Genomic DNA, 6,000 nt, shown 5'->3' on the forward strand with positions numbered 1-6,000 from the left:
AGTTAAAAAATGTTTAAATCAATGTGTTGCCTTTGTAATTTAACACATTTTTTAGATGTAAAGTTAGTCATTCTCAAGTCAATTTATAGGAAAAAAGAATGATCTAAAACTAGGAAATGGACAGTATTTCCATCTCACACAAATGATACAGTAGGTCTCTTAATCCAATATAAATGAGGTGTGCATTTAAAAAAAATGGGGGGACAGAAACACATGATAGCTAAGCTGGAAAGGATCAAAGTGTTCCCTGATCTTCCAAGGACAATGTCACATTAGGAATGAACACACACTGACAAGGTAGTAATTACTAGAAAGCATATACTTCCATTAAATGAGATATTTTTAAAATGCAGTAGAGGAAAGCCTAAGATTACTAATTCCATCTGCAGTTGTTACTTGATAATGGGTACTCAAGGACAACTTCACTCCAAGCATGTTCCTCTGTGCTTTGCCTGTGCTTACTTCCACTGTGTTTAAAAGAACCAGTCACAAGTTGACATTAAATTGCTTTTAAAGTCTGCTTGCTCACAGACTTTTCTGTCTCTGCTTCATTTTTTCCTTCCTTTTTTAGGTTCCACTGACTGCAAATGTTCTTACAAATTTACAAAGAGGTATTTAATACCAGACTAGTGTTATCCTTACAATAGATATAAAAGAAAATAAGAATGCAGCACTTAGGTACTACTTTTTGTTCCTTGATCCTGAAGCATTTCACAGACCTGGGCAAGTATCACTGTCACCAATCTCAGAAAAGGATATGCCAAGCCCCTTACATGGCTTGTCAAAGATCACAGGCACAGAAGCCGACTTGTTCCCTCCACGGCCCCAGGGAAGGTTATGTTCAGCAAACAGCTACCTCCATGCCAACAAATAAATTAATAAATTAATAGATAAAGATTAATTATTTCCACTGCTTTCCTATCTCTTTATTACTCAGAGTATAATCCCTAATTCAAGTTTTATAGCAAGAGACCATGTAATTGGTTCAGACACAGGAAACAGACGGTAAAACTCAGTTTCCTGTAATACCCCCTGCCAGGGAGGATGGTTTTTTAAGACTGTTAGGTATTAGCCATTCTCTCAACTACCACAGCTGCAATTAGATGCATTTTTAAGCATCCTATTAGTGGGAAGGATTGCTCTGTTTCCAGGTAAAGTCACTGCATACCGTAATAATTAGCCAGGAAGTACTTTATTCCCTGATACACCAGGAGCCAGAATGAATAATAAGGGCAGGAGAATGAATAATAAGTGCAGGAGGTCTGAAAACACTTGGACTAGCAAATTCCCCGGGTTTCTGCTCATGGACTCAGAGGTGATAACATGGCTGCACAGGACATCATAATTGCATTAGTTTTGGGTTTGGATGTTTTTGAGTTTTTTTTTACAGAATTACAAAATTACAGAATTGATGCTTTCTACAGTGAGCTGCACTGTGTAAAGCATTGACTGTCATACTCTGCCAAAACAAATTAGCTGCTGTCACTGGCAGCAGATTCATTAAGACCCAAAGGAAATTGTATCACTGTAAGCTGCTTCTATGTACTTTTGAGCTCAGAAAAAATACCATTACATCGTCAGGGAACCCTGGGGAAACAGTCCTTAAACTCCTTACCAACTGGTTCCTGATGACACCCCTATTTTCTTGTTTATGGCAAAATGATAACTGCAAAAAGCCTGAGGATGAGGCTAGAAGAAAAGTTTTACAAAGGAAAAAAAAAGATCATGACAGAAAGAAAGAAAATGGGAACCATGTACAGTAATTGTAAAGTCTAGCAAGGAGGGATTTTTAACACCCATAAAGTGTATCCCTGGTACTGGTTTTAGCAGTTTGCAAAGAAAGAAGTGTAGGATTTATTAAAGGAAAAAATGCTGCAAACCCACGTTCACCTCAGAGAGCATAGTTTTTTTGAACTCTCATGACAAAGTCACAATTTAATGGTAACAAAAAGGGAGGGACCATGACCTGCCTCCTGCACAAGCAGACACGCTACTGGCTGTGTCAAAGCAGCGCTTGTCCTGAAGAAACACCTTCAGCTCCTTGGAGTAGGAAAGCATGACATATGCTAGTGATGAACACTGTAATAGCATCAGAGCAGCACCTTAACCACTCACACAATACCCAAAACCAAGAGGCACCAGCTTCTGCTATAGTCTTGTGCTCCCCTCTTCAATATTCTGTCCCTTGCTTATCTCCTGAAGATCAGCACCTTGATGATCTCTCCTCTCTCTGCAGCAGCAAGAGGCAGGGTCCAGGGGCAGGCTCCCTCTCATCTTCCCATCTCCTCTGTCTCAGCAGCACTTCTCCATTTTCCCCTCTGTAGGGTTAGTGGGAATCCTGGGAAATGTGAGGGAGAAAGGGAAGGCTGCAGCAGGTAAAGAAGTCCAGAAGATCACAGAGAAGAGGGTGTCACCATCCCTAGCAACACCTTGTTACAAAAGCCTTTAAGGATGTGTTGTCTCCTCTCCTTTCACCTTCCCTGCTTCCCAACAAATCCTAGTCACCTTAGGAGCACGGGGCTAGGTTGGGAGAAGAGGACAGGGAGAGAAGGAGGGAGAGGAGAGGGGTCCTAGTCCCCATGTCATGCTCTGATAAAGCTACCACACCCTTAACAAAAGCCTCAGCAGTATCATGCTGCCACGTAGTACCATTAATCACTGAACACATGCAGTACCATGCTCTCTCTAACCATGAAAAATTCACCCTAACAGCTGGCCAACGATTTTCTCTTTCAGCAAATATGTCAACATTATAATAATTTAGAAATTGTATCAAATACAGCAATGTTTTCTATGGAAAAATATCAGCCTATTGAAGATTTTCCATTTATTGCCAGGATGACTGGAAGATGTTGTGGATTAGATAGGCCAGAATATACTTTTTAAAGCCAATCCAATACCACATAGCAGTTACCCTGGGAACTCCCTGTTCCTGGGTCAGATGCTTATTCCCTTCCAGCAGTGATGTTTCTGAGGCAGCGTCACTTCCCAGAATACAAAGCATGCTTCCTTGTGACAAAGCTCTCCAGTGCCTCTTGGACATTTAATTATGGGGAGAAGGGTCTCAGATAATGAAATGGGAACATCATGCTCCTGAACTATAGCTTCTGAAAAGCAATACGCTGTGGTAGGGAAATGCAATTTAATTTTGAACTGACTCAGGAATTTCCCATGGAACATTAATTCTATTTTCTGCTCACCTCTGAATGTCAGTCTATTTTTCTCTTTCAGTTTAGGAAGATTATAAAAGGTGCACTGAGCCCCTACTTCCAAATACGTGGATTCTTCTACCCTCCATGGGGAGTCCATAGCCCTGGGGAGGGTACATCTGAAAACAGAAGCCCATTGTGTCAAGCCTTATCAGAGTCCACGCCTAGTGGGAAGAACTGCTATCTAGATACCCAACACAGAGAGTAATAAAGGTATTTCCACCCCATTCTGATTTGCAGGGGCTCCTAAAGCTCACACAACTTGCCTAAAGCTGCACAGGACCCTGTGCAAGAGCCAGAAGCTAACTGCATTTTTACCAAGCCCCACTGCAAGTTTTACTCATCTTGACAGCTTTTGTTTCAAAGGTCTTCCACTTCAATACTAAAACAAATATTACAGTAATTCCTTAGTGTAAGCAACTGTTGGCCTGGAATTTAGCATGGGACTGAAGTGCTGAGCTAGTCTGAGCTAGTTAAAAGAACATCCAACTACTACATATTATAAGAGAACTGACTTGAATGTCATTTCTCACACCTGCATCTGGTTTTTTCCAGATTTACCTTAAAGGTTATCTACTTCCTTCTTCTCCATCTCCTACACTTAACCAAGCAGAAAACACTTCACAGCAAATTTGCTCAACCAAATATAACCAAATGCTTTGCAAAATTTGGTCAAGTTGATCAATAAGGACAAACTTGATCAAATTCAAGAAAGATACCAAAACATATCAGTCAGACACATCATCTTTCCTTGAAACAGAGGACCTGTTTTTATTTTAATTCACCCAGTTCCACATATTTTGCAAGACAAAGACTGCCATTATGTGAGTCTTTTCAGCACTGATATCTCTAACCAAAAATGTTAGGCACTCCAGTTATCCAAAGACAGCACCTATTTCCTATGGTTATTATGGACAGTACTAACACGTTAGGAATGCTGAGTATGTTTGGGTGAACCGCCACCAAGTCCAAAGTTAGGAGCTCCTCTACTATGATGTAAAACACATATACCCAGAATAAATGGCAAAACCGAAGTCAGTATTTAGGCAACACTCACTCAAAGCACAGATTCAGATGAAACTCTCAGACTACAAGTTCTTGCTATATAACAAACATTACATTTAACTTCCCACGGAGTTTCTGTATTTTAAAATTCTTTTGGGTATAGGAACTTCACCAGAAATTTTTGAGAAACTGCCTGAAAAAAACACTGATCAATGAAGCAATGTATTTGCTAGATACTGAAATTACCTCTGATAAGTTCTAGAAAAAATATGATAGCCTTAATCTTTTCTTACTCACAAATTCACTATAAGTGATGACAATCAGGCAAATGCACACATTTTTAAATAACTGCTAGATGAACTTTGTTCAGAGAAAATGAGAGCCAAAATGTTAAAAAAAAAAGAAAACCCAACCAAAAAGACCCTTAAACTCCAAGTAAAAGCACTATTTGGGAACAGACAAACAAGAAGGTTAAATTTAATTAACTCTGTGTTGTGTTCAAATTTACCCATGAGGAAATAGTTCCTAAGTGAAACCATGGCCCAGCAAGTAAGCAAACATTGATTACATCCTCTCTAACATGGAAAACAACTCGCTTTTCAACTTTGTAACCATAAGCAGCATTTCAAACAGTATGTCCCACTAATGAAAAGCAAAGCTTTGTAACAAAACTCATCTGATAGGAAAACGGCACTCCAAACTGTAATAGCAAAATTCTTAAAGCCCAAGACTCCCTATGAATGCCAAGAAAAGGAATCTTGTGAGTTAATTTCACTGAGGAATAAAGTTCCAATGATCCATATGGAGAAATGGTGGACAAAATCGCCCGGGAAAAGCATTACTTAGGTATCCACCTCATCCTAGAGGAACTGTCAGAGTGCTCTGAAAGCAGCAGGAAAACCCAGAGGAACCACACCAGCAAATGCATGCCAAGCCAAGCTTCTTACTTACCCTACTGTATGCACCATGATCTCTTTTGCCACCTTAGTAATTCCAAAGTATCCAGAACGATATTATTTTTAAGAGAATATTAGAGTTGTTAGAGGAGAAAGAGGCAAGCTGACAAGCAGAGCTTTGTGAGAAGCCAGGCGGAGAGGGATGAATTTAAACCCTGGCTCAAGATGCTGTGTATTCTGCGTCTATCTTTAACTTCTAAGTGATTTGGTTTCACATTCCTCTAAAGTCCTGCTGGCAGATGCCTTCGTGGAGCTTTACCAATCGCAGGCATCCAGCCCCCTCCCCTCCTCTATCCCTCCACCTCCCTCCCTCTTCTTCTCCCTCCCTCCCGAGCCTACCACTCCACCCCCATCTCCCCATCCCCACCTCTCCTCACACACACACACACACACACACACACACACACATATACGGGGTTGGCTGGCAGGATTTCACGGACTTCCAGCCTCAGCTGCCGCTGCTGGGAGCCAGCAGCCTGGCAATTAGCTCGACATGGTGCCTTCGGAAATCCAGAGCGGCTCGGCCTGCCTCTGCTCGGTGCAGAGGCACCTGAAATTACTGCTTGTGCCCACTCAGGCAAAGTCCCTGAGCCAGAGCATCACCAACCGACTTGTGGTCCAAAGTGGCACACCTGCGAAGCATCTTCCGCAGGGCACCCCAGGCACAACCTGGAGGGGTGTATGGGTTGGGGCAAGGCAGCAATTCACCCTCTGTTGGACAACGCTTCTGCAGAGACTCGTATCTGGATGCCTGCAGCACTTCTGCCTGCGCAGGGGGCTTTACTAAGCATGTACAAACAAAAAAAACCCCACAAACAACCTCCCCCCAA

The 6,000-nt window shown here is 41.7% G+C and overlaps 1 protein-coding gene across 3 annotated transcripts in view; it reads right to left on the bottom strand.

The window, feature by feature from the left end:
- The window catches only part of DTNA (dystrobrevin alpha), a 183,566-nt gene extending 178,261 nt beyond the window's left edge, over positions 1–5,305 (bottom strand). For 2 of the 3 annotated variants that reach the window (XM_018080513.2, XM_018080506.2), the window contains exon 1: positions 5,166–5,304. The gene's annotated coding sequence lies outside the window, so the exon portion shown is untranslated. Of the gene's footprint in view, positions 1–5,165 lie in introns of all 3 variants that reach the window. The other variant, XM_018080470.2, reaches the window with a different exon arrangement.
- Positions 5,306–6,000: the final 695 nt, after the last annotated feature.

Source organism: Manacus vitellinus, unplaced genomic scaffold (assembly GCF_001715985.3).
Source record: "Manacus vitellinus isolate BGI_N305 unplaced genomic scaffold, ASM171598v3 scaffold_1_pilon, whole genome shotgun sequence".
Lineage (NCBI taxonomy): Eukaryota > Metazoa > Chordata > Aves > Passeriformes > Pipridae > Manacus > Manacus vitellinus.